Source organism: Ursus maritimus, unplaced genomic scaffold (genome assembly GCF_017311325.1).
Source record: "Ursus maritimus isolate PB19 unplaced genomic scaffold, ASM1731132v1 scaffold_28, whole genome shotgun sequence".
NCBI lineage: Eukaryota > Metazoa > Chordata > Mammalia > Carnivora > Ursidae > Ursus > Ursus maritimus.
In genome coordinates this window covers 37,523,799-37,536,436 of record NW_024425341.1, presented here as the reverse complement: position 1 = coordinate 37,536,436, position 12,638 = coordinate 37,523,799, and positions in this window count along the sequence as shown.

Here is a 12,638-nt window from a genome sequence, read left to right as displayed (position 1 = left end):
ACTGATGTTGCAGGAAATTGGTAAGGTAGGTAAGGACAGTTAGTCTGCTCATCATTAATTTTGAATGTGATTGTATTGATGTCACCTAAGACGTCCAAGGCTTGTCTTTAACATCCGTCAGTGAAGGAGAACTTCCTGGAGCTTGCTAAATACTCTCCTCACGCTTGCCTCTAATTCTGAATAGATTCAATTGTAGTCTCTTGATTTGATTATTTCATATGAATATCTGCAGCATTGACACTTTCAAGAGATGTGCTAATATTGGACCCTGACCTTGGTGCTCATGTTCATTGCTTATTAGAATTACCAGTGTAAATTAAATACTTCAGGGAAAAAAATAAAAATTCTTATAGTACTATTCTAAAATTCCATTTTTTGCTCCTAGCCAAGTTCCACTTGAGAAATTAGTCTCTTCTTGCCTGTGATTATTAATACATCTGCACTAGAACACTCCTGAGTGTAAAATAAGTACATTTTAGCCTGTTTTCTGGGTGCATTGTTGCATCGCCTCCTGATGGCAACCGGTAGACTGTCCATACTCTAAAAGACACATGACTCTGGTTCTACTACCCAATTAGTAAGAACCTTTCCAAGATTCCTAATGATGAAATAATATCCTCAAGTAAACAGCAGGCCTCTGATTAAAGTCGCGAGTCCAGTTCTTTATTATTGTCCTGTCATGACACGGCAGAAGGACACTTTGCTGTATTGAAGAGCGGCAGCTGTACTAAGAGGGAAATCAGATTGAGTCTTGCAGGAATACTTATTAGCTGAGATCAAATAAGTTAATATGACCGGGCCCGGGAACTTTGGGAAGGAATACATTTTACCGTCTGTCTCAAAGTCTAAATTAAATTTAACCAATCAGAATTCAGGTCAGAAATACGTTGTTGACATCCGTGTGTGGAGCACTGAGCAATCCGCCAACTGCACTGTGGGGAGCTTATGCTGACGTTTCCCCGAGAAGTCGAGGGCAGCCTATTGTGACCAGTATCTATTGTCTTCTCTAGAGGGCGAATTCTTTGTTTCCAGGGTGGCCTTCATGTATGCTTTGATGAATTTTCTTTGTTTTGACTCCAGCAACAGTGTGCGTTTGAGCTTCCTTTTTTTTTTTCCTTGTTAAAAAGAAAATAAACCCATCCTTAACTTTTTTAAATGCAAGTCTGCTGTTGCTGTTCAACTGAACTAATCAAATGAGCAGCAATGGGAAATTTTCTCTTGGATGCTATCTAAATGATGACTATTATTGAATGCCTTTAAATTTATGTTAAGTGGGAATGGCATGCTGTCAAACTCTTTTGCCTTTTTTAGGGTTTATGGATAGATAAGCTCAAAAAAGAAAAAGTTATCTTTTCTTTATAACTTAAAATAAAACCAGATTTTTTTGGCAGTTTTGCTGTCCGTTCATTTTTTTGTCTATATTGTCTAAAAACAAAATGAAAAAGAACAAAAGAAAAACCTTCTCATCTCCACATATTGCAGATTTATCTTTACAGAGTTTCAGAATAGTTATTCTTTATGAATCTTCCAAAATTTCTTGGCAATATATATTATTTTTGACAGAGGAAAATTTATTAATATTTTTTCTAACATACTTCTTTAATAATATCTATCCTCAAACTAATCACCAGAATGTTACTTTTTTTTTTTTGAATATTTTATTTATTTATGTGACAGAGAGAGACAGCCAGCGAGGGAGGGAACACAAGCAGGGGGAGTGGGAGAGGAAGAAGCAGGCTCATAGAGGAGGAGCCTGATGTGGGGCTCGATCCCAGAACGCCGGGATCACGCCCTGAGCCGAAGGCAGACACCTAACGACTGAGCCACCTAGGCACCCCAGAATGTTACTTTTTTTAACAACAACAAAAAAATGCAGACAAAACTATTTTCAAAGTAACCTTTGTTTAGCTAATCATATTTTAGTTGGTAACTTTATAGCTGTCTTAAGTATTCACTGAGTATGATTTGTAGCTTGGCTGTAAGTATACAGTAGGACTAACCAGCTTACAAACAGATTTGAAACCATCCAAGAAAAGCATTGTTTTTACCAAATCACACGTGCTGCAGATTAATTCCTGTGAGGCCCAGAAGTAATAAAAAGAATAAATGCCCCTGGTGTAGGTTATCGCAAAGCTTGTTAACTCCACTTGGAGAACACATTCTAAGTCTGTTGGACTCCACGTTTCCACTACTTCTTGCTTAGTTCAAAACGTTCCATCTCTCTTCTGCAGTCTCTCCTCTCTTGTCTCCCTATTGTGACTCTTTCCCTACCCCAGTTCCATCAGACACATAAATGAGATCCTGTCACAGCCTGGGAAAGCCCTCCATTGATTTCTCTTTACACTTATAATAAATCCCTGACTCATCTCACATTACCCTCCCCCATTCTCCATGCTGGGGCTCATCTGGCCTCCTCTTTTCAGATATTTGAGGTTCTTCCTTCTTTATGTCCATGGCTCATGCTATTTTCTCTGGACAGATCTCTCTTTATCCCTCCGAATTTTCTGTGGCTCGCTCTTTTTTTGTCATTTTGTCTCAGCTCAATGTGATCATTTGGGGGCCTTTCCCAGCCACTCAACCTAAAATAACACCCCTCGAAATCACTCCCCATCATTCCCTATCTCATCACTAGTTTCTGTTTTCCTCGTCCCGTTTATCATTATGCTCCCTGAATTGTTCAGAGTGCTGTTTGTTTGCTCGGTCTATTCCTATGGAACGAATTTCAGGTCTTTTACAATCCCGTATCCTCGGTGTTTAGACCGATGTCTTGTACCAGGATGAGTTTATTAGACTGAATCATTGTGACACAATAGATTACTCCTTTTTCCTTCAGCCCTCTCTTGAGAATACAGTTTCTTGTCATGGGGTTGGGGGCAGTTTTTCTATATTACCCTTTCCAGTCTTTGATAGTTGCTCCTCTTTTCTCTAGATTTTCTTGTTGGAATGTGCCCAGGTTTAGAACGTGACCTTCCTCTGTTCTCCTTGCCCTCATTCCTTGGGTGAACTCATCCTCCCCCATGGCTTCATAGACCATTTATGGTAGCTATTGGCTTCTTAAAGATGGCCAATCCTAATTCCCAAAATATTTGAATATTTGGCAAATAGGATTTTGCTGATGTGATTCAATTAATGGTCTTGAGATGGGAAGAGTATCTTGGATTATCTGTATCAGCCCAATGTAATCATAAGGATCCTTATGAGGGGGAAGCAAGAGGGTCACAGACAGGAGTTGATGGAAGCACAGGAACAGGGGCTGGAATGAAGCACTTTGCAGATGGAGGGGAGGATTATCACCTGCAACAGGAGAAGAAAGAGATTCTCCTGGAGCCTCCAGAGGGAACATCCTACCGACATCTTGATTTTAGCCCCGTCAGACTCATTTTAGATGTTTGACCTCTAGAACTGTAGGAAACAAACTAGTGTTGATTTAAGCTACAGAATTTGTGTGATATGTTGAGCTCAAATCACATTCCAGATATATAGATTCTTGTATTTAACAGTCTGTGCAACTTCTTCACTCAGGTTACTGGGAGAATCTTCAGACTTTCAACAAACTCACCCCACCCACATTATTGAACTTCAATCACACCATCCCTTCCTTGCCCCTAGCATACCCAGTTCCCCTTATTTGACTCATTTCCCATTTTTTCTGTAATATTTATCAATATATCCAAAACTAAACTTCTGATCTTTCTCCCTAAACCTATTCCATATGAGTTTTACTCATCTCAGTTGATTGCAAATCCATTCTTCCTGTTCCTCAAGTCAAAACAATGGACCCCCCCCCCCGTCTTTCTCTCCCCCTTTGCATCCATTTTTTTTTTTTTAAAGGAAATTGTATACCCTTCTACTTTCCAAATATATCTAGGGACCACAGATTCCTTAGTCCCCCCACTGTTACAGCCCTGAGTTGCCATTCTTCTGGTCTGCGTCAATTATTTCAATAGCTTCTTAGATTTCCAGTACTTCCAGTCTTGCCTCTCCTAAAGTTTCAGCACAACAGCCACAGTAATCCTTAAAAAATGAAGCACAAACCCTGTCATTCCTCAGCTTAAACTCTCAGTAGGACTCCAGTTCTCTTCAACTAAAAGTTCAAGAAATACAATGATTTGTGAGACATTTGATCATCAACCCTTCCCCATCTTTCCCAGTTAGTTTCCCTTCTCTCTTCCTCATCCCACCACTTTCCCTCTGTTGGGGTTTTGCACTGGCTGTTGCCTCTGCTCACAATTCTATCTCTCTTCAGATCATCATGGAAAATCTCTCAATTCTTGTGTGTGTGTGTGTATGCATGTCTGTGTTTCAACAAAACCCACCCCACCCACATTATTCAACTTTAATCACACCATCCCTTCCTTGCCCCCAGCACTTCCAATTCCCTTTATTTGACTCCTTTCCCATTTTTCCCTATAATATTTAACACCTTTAAACAATGTTTTATTATGCATATTATTCATTTTTTCCCCTGGGAGTCGAATAGGGCAATCAATAAGTATTTGTGAATGAATGAATCCCACTTCTTTTCTTTCTAATGAGTTATGTTTTATTATAAATTTAGTATAAAAGCAGATTTATTATCTTACAGCCACAATTCTCAGTCTTTAATAACACACATATATTCAGCTCTAAAATGATTCTCTTAAGTCTTTCCATATTTTTTCAGAAAGATTTTCTAAGTGATGTCAGCAAAATGTATGAGTAAGACATTCCCTGCATATAACCCCTCCCCCAACAAAAATAAATTGGCATCTATCCATGGACAAAAGTGCCTTTGTGGGAAGTTTGGGATCGAGGTAGGATACTGTGAAACCATAGGGAAGTCCAGTACTGAAGAGAGCCATTTTGAGAAGCTAGGTTTGCACCACGATCCGGGTGACAGAAATGGAAATAGCTCCATATGCCTGGGGACTCAGCTGTAGCCTTGCTTGGCTTTGGGTCTGTTACCAGCACTGTCCACCAAGTGGTGTAATAAGCAGGCTGTGTCCAAGGACCCAGAGGGGTCCCACAGGACCAGCCAAGAAGATCCTTGGCTATACACAGGATAGAAATCAAACGAGAGCTGGGAGAGAATAAGAGCAGAGTTTATTGAAGATATAAAGAGTGTGCAGATACAAATAGAGCATCTGGGAGACTCAGAAAGGTAAAGGAGAGTCCCATCGTCATTCAGGGTCTGGATTTTTTATTGTGAGGATTGTGATCTGGTGCACATTTCCTCTCGGGCATCCAAGAACTGGTCAGAACAAGGGCAAGGGTCCAGGTGTCTTCCATAAGTCATTAACTGCTTGGATCCAGAGGACCTTGGCATTGAGATGTCTAGTGCCAGTAGTCTGGAATACACACATAATGACTTCGTTGGGTCATTCTTGCCTGGTCCTTCCTGAGATGTCACCTATTGTGCTGGAAGACTCTGAAGAAATCATTAAATCCTTGTCCCTTACAAAGAGGACATACATTATTTGTACTATGAGGCATATGTAAAGCGGAGTGCAGGTGCTAGCAAGAGTAGAAGCAGGAAAAGGAGCAAAAACATTTTTATGGAGTCCTTCAGTTACCTATCTCACAAGGGCTCTATAACTTGGCTTGAACCATATCACAGCTGCAGTCCATTGACAGACCTGCCTGCTAGCCCAGGAACCCAGTGGAAGACACTCCTGTCTGTGCCCTGAGATCCTGAAAGGGCCCTACAGGTTCTAGGTCCTTCCAGTAGTAGTCTTTCCAACACTGGGACAAGGCAGGAAACTCACATCTGTGTCTCAGGAGACCTTGGAAAGACTCGGCTCAGCTCAGACCTTTCCAGTCATGGTGAGGGATCAGTCCAACCCTCCTAGGAACCTGGTAGGAGTCACACCAATGGAGCATCTGGTAACAGGTCCACTATCTGAGGACCCAATTGTAGACCTTGAAGTGGACTCTTGTCCCAGTGCTACCCTACTGAACAAGTTACTAGAAGCAGTTTCATTGATCCAGAGACAGGATAGGATCCACTTTTGCCTGAGACCCTGGTAACAAGCCCACTGACTGTGGACCCCAATGCAGATCTAGCAGCAGCTTTATAACTAGTTCCAACCTAGCATGACTGCAATTCCAGAGGTAGACTCATCAACCCAGGGAACAGGCAAGAGAAGGTCTTCACCTGCTAAAACCAGTCTGTAAAGACTGGAAGAGGTGTTTGATGGTTCAGGTTCACAGACACCAATGCAAGACTACACAGATCATGAAGAATCAAGCAAATATGATGCCACCAAAAGAAACTAATAAAGTTCCAAGAAGAAAACTAAAAAAAAAAAAAAAAAATCACAGATACATGGAAATTAAACAACACACTGTTGAGCAACCGATGGCATAAAAAGAAACCAAAAGGGAAATTAGAAAGTGTCTTGAGACAAAGGAAAATTACAACACAACATACCAAAGCGTATGGGATTCAGCAAGAGCAGTTCTAAGAGGGACTTTTATAGTGATAAATGCCCACATTAAGAAAAAAGAAAGATCTATATAATTTTACACCTCAAGAAATCAGAAAAAGAAGAACAAACTGAGCCCAAAGTTGGCAGAAAGAAGGAAATAATAAATATCAGAACGAAAATAGAGACTAGAAATACAATAGAAAAAAATCAATGAAAATAAGAGGTTTTTTTTTTTTTTGAAAACACAAATTGACAAACCTTTAGCTAGACTCACCAAGAAGAAAAAGAGAAACCTCAAACAAAATTATAAATGAAAGAGGAGACATTGCAACTGAGCACAGAAATAGAAAGAATCATAGAAGAGTACTATGGACAGCATGCACCAACAAACTGTACAACTGAGAACAGGTGGACAAGTCCTAGAGTGTAAAACTACCCAGACTGAGTCGGGACAAACGGAAAATCTGAGTAGACCAGTAATGTGTGAGGATATTGAAGCAGGAATCAAACCTTTCAGCAAAGCAAAGCCTAGGACCATATGGTTTCACTGGTGATTTCCACCAAACATTTAAAGAAGAATGAATGCAAATCCTTCTCAAAGTCTTCCAAAAAACTGAAGATAAGGGAGTGCTCTCAAACTCATTTTATAAGGCCAGCATTGCATTGATTCCAAAGCTATACACAGACATACAAGAAAAAAAAAAAAAAACCCACATGCCAATATACTTCATGAACATAGATGCAAAGATTCCCAACAGACTCTAGCAAAGCAGATTCCACACCACATCAGAAGGACCACGCACACGATAAAATGGGATTCTCTTCTGGGATGAAAGGGGGATCAACATATGCAACTCAAGAAACGTGATACACCGCATTAATGGAATGAAGGTTAAAAATCTTATGATCCTCTCAGTAGATTCAGGAAAAGTGTTTGACAACTTTTTATATACCTATACTTTTTATACACCTCAACCTAATAAAGCCATATATGACGAACTCGTAACTAACATCATCCTCAAAAGCTGAAAGTTTTCTCTAAAATCAGGATTAAGACAAGGGTGCTTACTACTCCTATTTAACATGAAATCCCAGCCAGAACAATTAGGCAAGGAAAAGAAATAAGAAGCATCCAAATCAGAAAGGAAGAAGTAAAATTGTCTCTCTTCACATAATGGTATGATCTTATAAATGGAAAACCCTAAAGATTCCAACAAAATATGGTTAGAACTAATAAATGAATTCAGTGAAGTTGCAGGATACAAAATCAACATAAAAAATCAGTTGCATTTCTATACATTAACAATGAGGTATCTAAAAAAGAAATGAAGAAAAAATCCTATTTACAATTACATCAAAAAGAATAAAACATTTATGAATAAATTTAACGAGAGGAGTAGAAGATCTGCACAATGAAAACTGTAAGGCCTTGATGAAAAAAGTAAAGAAACCAGTTAATGGAATATATCCTGTATTCATGGATTGGAAGAGTTAATATTGCTAAAATGTCCATGCTACCCAAAGCCATCTACAGATTCAGTGCATTCCCGATCAAAATCTCAATGGCTTTTGCACAGAAAGAGAAAAAATCCTAAAATTTGTATGGAACTACAAAAGAACCCAATTAGCCAAACCAATCTTAAGAAAGAACGAAACTAGAGGGATCACACTTTCTGATTTCACACTATTCAGCAATGCTAGAGTAATCGGAATAGAATGATACTAGCATAAAAACAGACACACAGACAGAAAGGATAGAATAGAAAGCCCAGAAATAAACCCACACCTATATGGTCAACTAGTAGTTGACAAGGAGCCAAGAATACTCAATGGGGAAAGGATAATCTTTTTGATAAGTGGTGTTGGGTAAAAGATATTCACATACAAGAAGAATGAAATCAGACCCCTGTCTCACAGCATCTGTAAAAATAAACTCAAAACAGGGGTGCGTGTGTGGATCAGTCAGTTGAGCATCTGACTCTTGGTTTCAGCTCAGGTCATGATCTCATGGGTCATGAGATGGGACCCCGCATTGGGCTCCCCACTCAGTGGGGAGTCTGCTTGAAGATTCTCTCCGTCTGACCCTCCCCCTACTTGTGTCCTTTCTCTGTCTCTCTCAAATAAATAAAAATAAATCGTTTAAAAAAGTAAACTCAAAACAGATTAAAGACAAAGATATGACCTGATAACAAAAAGCTCCTAGAAGAAAACAGAGAAAAAGATCCTTAGCACTGCCTGGTGTGTGTGTGTGTGTGTGTGTGTGTGTGTGTGTGTGTGTATTTTTGCATATGATACGAAAAATATAAGCAACAAAAGGGAAAAAAATGAGTGGGATTAGATTACTTAAAAAGCTTCTGTGCAGCAAAAGAAACCATCAGCCTATGGAATGGAAGAAAATATTTGCAAACCATATATCAAATAAGAGGTTAATATCCAAAATACAAGTAACTCACCCAGCTCAATACCAAAAAAAAAAAAAAAATCCAGTTTAAAAATGGACAGATGAGATGAATAGACATTTTTCCAAAAAAGATATATACAGATGATCCACAGATACATGAAAACATCTTCAGCACCACCGATCATCAAGGAAATGCAAATCAAAACCATAACAAGATATTACCTGACAGTTTTTAGAATTGCCATCATCAGAGTACAGAATATTAAAGTGTTGGTGAGGGTTTGGAGAAAAGGGAACCCTTGTGCACTTGTTCGTAAGAATGTAAATTGATACAGCCACTATGAAAAAGAGTACAGAGATTCTTCTAAAATTTAAAAATAGAACTACCATATGATCCAGTAATCCCACTTCTGGGTAGATATCTGATGGAATGAAATCTCTACCTGGAAGAGATATCTGTACCCCCATGTTCATTGCAGCATTATTCGCAAAAGCCAAGACATGCAAACAACCTAAGCATCCATGTGTCCACTGACAGATGAGTGAGAAAGAAGGCGTGGTATATGGGATATTAGTAAACCTTAAAAAAGAAGGGGAAACCCTGCCATTTGCAACAACATGGATGGATCTTGAGGCATCATGTTAAGTGAAATAAGGTAGAGAAAGACAAATACTGTATGATCTCAATTATAAGTGTAATCTTGGGGGGGAAAAATGCCAAACTCACAGAAACAGAGAGCAAAATGGTGGTTGCCAGGGGCCAGGGGACTGGGGAATATGAGGAGATGTTTGTCAAAGGATGCAGGTGTCCCATTATGGGATGAATACATTCTGGGGATCTAATGTATAGCATCGCGACCTTAGTTAACAATACTGTATTGTGTACTTGAATTTGCTAGGAGAGTATGTCTTAAATATTTTCTCCACAAAATAAAGAAAAATTCTAATTTTGTCAGATGATGGATGTGTTAACTAATTTTATTGTAGTAATCATTTCACAACATATACATATATCAAGTCATGTTGTACACCTTAAGCATACTCCATATCATATGTCCATTATAGCTCAGTAAAGCTGGGAAAAGAGAAAGTCAAGCCAGAAATTCTGGAGATGACTTAAGAAAATGGACATTATGTCTAGAATGAAAAGTTTCTCCTGAGTTCATTGACATCTGAACAAAAGGGCAGACTTTGGAAATAGAAACACAATTCCAAATATGAATTCCTATTCTATTTATGAAAGAACTGCCTCCCAAAATATTCAGTCATTATAATTAAGTCCATGTCACAATCATGTCAGACCTCATTTACCAGGCTTTCTAATGGTCAAAGAGGTCATTAATCAAGATATTTAATTTCCATAGGGTTCTTATGCTGAATCCAGTTGGCCTTTTAATCTAGTCTTTCCCTATTTCTTTATCCTTGATTGGTTTTAAGAAATGAAGCGAGCCTCACTCTGAGTCTGTGAAGCTAGAATCCCAAACCTTTAATATTAAATTCCGTCGGTCTGTAACTTCCCTGTGAGCCATTCTACTTTACGTTAGCACTGGGGGCTCTGGTGCAGTAAACTTTGCCAAATCTCTGAAAGATCTCTACATTTATATGGAGTTTCTCTGTGTAGAAAATTTTTAGTTCATTAGCGAACAAAAGTGAGAAATATATTAATAAAAATAGAAATAAAACTTTAATGTCCCATAATCCGATATCTTTATTAAGTGTGTAAAATTTTTGTTGCAGGGCCTGGATCTCGAGTGCTCGTTCTTGGAGGGAATATCACAGAACTGCTTGGAATGCTTCCTAAGGTATGAGACCCTTCGGCTTCTGTAGTTCTTTTGCATTGTACCGTCCAATTTAAAGTGAAACCGTGACTCAAGTTTTACGACTAAATGACACTTAGAAGTCAATCAGTATGTTATTGAAAATTACCTTATTGAATATATGTGTCCGTGTTCATGGATAGGAAGTGTGAGTGGCTGTACATATAACATGAAGATTTGTCATAACTTGTGATTCATGTAATGTTCATATTTTTGGGAAACAAAATCTCGTTAGTACATATTGATACCCATCATCTACACCAGTGAATTTGAAATATCAGTCTACAAATTCTGGCATCGCTAACGATGTCCTCTTCTTGAAGGGGTGTATAACCTGAATTTTAATTATATTCCAAAAGTGATTTACTACTATTTCATCGTCAACAATGGTATGAAAAGTCAAATAGTTATAGTTAAAACTTCAGCGTTTACTTTAGACGCACTGATGAGCAGATTATCGGAGTCTTAGAAATCAGGAGTCACCTAATGTCTAGCTTTCCTTGCTGTCACAATGAATTCCTGTTCAGATGCAGATTTGAGTCGCTTTTCACCAAATAATTTTTGAAAATTGATATTGTAGAAAGATGAGAAATATGAGATATGCTCTGTTTCTGCTTTCTTCTTTTTACATTCCTTTCAGGAAATGGTTTTGGTAAAGAAAAACAATAAGGTAAAGGAAACCGGGACTTAGTCTACTCTTGGGGCAGAAGCATCCCAGTAATGCATGGTACTCTGATTATAGGTCAGGGGAATGACAGAATCTCTTAGGACAGGATAATTCCATATAGTAGTCACTGATACGATAGGCTGTACATATATCATTTCCTGCAATAGCACATTTTATTTTCCAGTTTTCATTTTGTCTAGAAACTTTTAAGCCAGTGCCATCATGTGTGTGAGACCAAAATTTTTCCATAATAATCAACATGCTCTCAAAATCAGGTTGATTTTAGTAGTTTATATAATAGAGGCAGGAATAGGGAGTCCCAGGTTCTAAAACTTGTGAGAAAGGCCAAACAGCAACTGGAAATATAGACAGTGCATTCAGAGCATGTGGTTTTTTGCTGAAATTTATCCAGAAATAAGGAGTGAGGCTAGACTACAAGATGCTTAGAATGAATGTTTGCCTAAACGCCATTCCAGATAAGGACTATTCCAGTGTGGTGTAGCCATGGGATGTTGAAACTTGATAGTCATTTGACTTAAGAGAAATTACTTAATATTTAAAAATATAGACATCCTTAGTTGTTGAGTTGAGCTTCTTCTAAAGAAGGATTGTACTTAACTTTAACATCTAAATAAGATAATGACGTAAGAGATTTAACTAAGAACTACATAGAAAATAGCCAGCACGTAGTAAGAGTGCAGTAAATGTGATTTCCCAGACTGCTCTATTTCTCATCTGTATCTATTTACAGTACCCTGAAGGGAGGCTGTGTAACCTCGTGGTTAGGAGAGCAGGCTCTGGAGTCGGTCTAACAAAAACACACCAAAACAGAAACAAAAATCGCAACAAAAGAAGCAAACAGGGTGTAAATCTAGACCCAGACGATAGTTTTGCCTCTTTAGTCATTAAGTTTTTCTGCACACAGTTTCTTCCTCGATAAAATAGTGATAGTAATAGTGTCAGGGCTCATTCAGCTCGAGCACCGGGAACCTGTAGTCGAACACAGCTGGTTTACTGACATGTTACAGTGAAGACAGAACGCAGCCGCAGGGGAGAGGAGTGGAGAGAAGTACTACAGGATTCTGGCTTACGTCAACTGATTTTGGCGAGGGCTCAAAGAAGAAAAGTTTGCTCGGGATTGGATGCTTTGGGGAAGGGGTTCTATGAATTCTTTGATTCATATCTTAATAATTCTTATCTGGAGGACAGAAGGCCTGGGGAAGGCTGAAGCTATAATCAGTAAAGATGCAGCAGCTACTCAGTTTAGTGAGGCCAAGAGGATGCTTGGTGACTTGTGTGGTTTGGAGATGTTCTTGTTTTTGTCTGGGTTCAGACTTGATTATGGA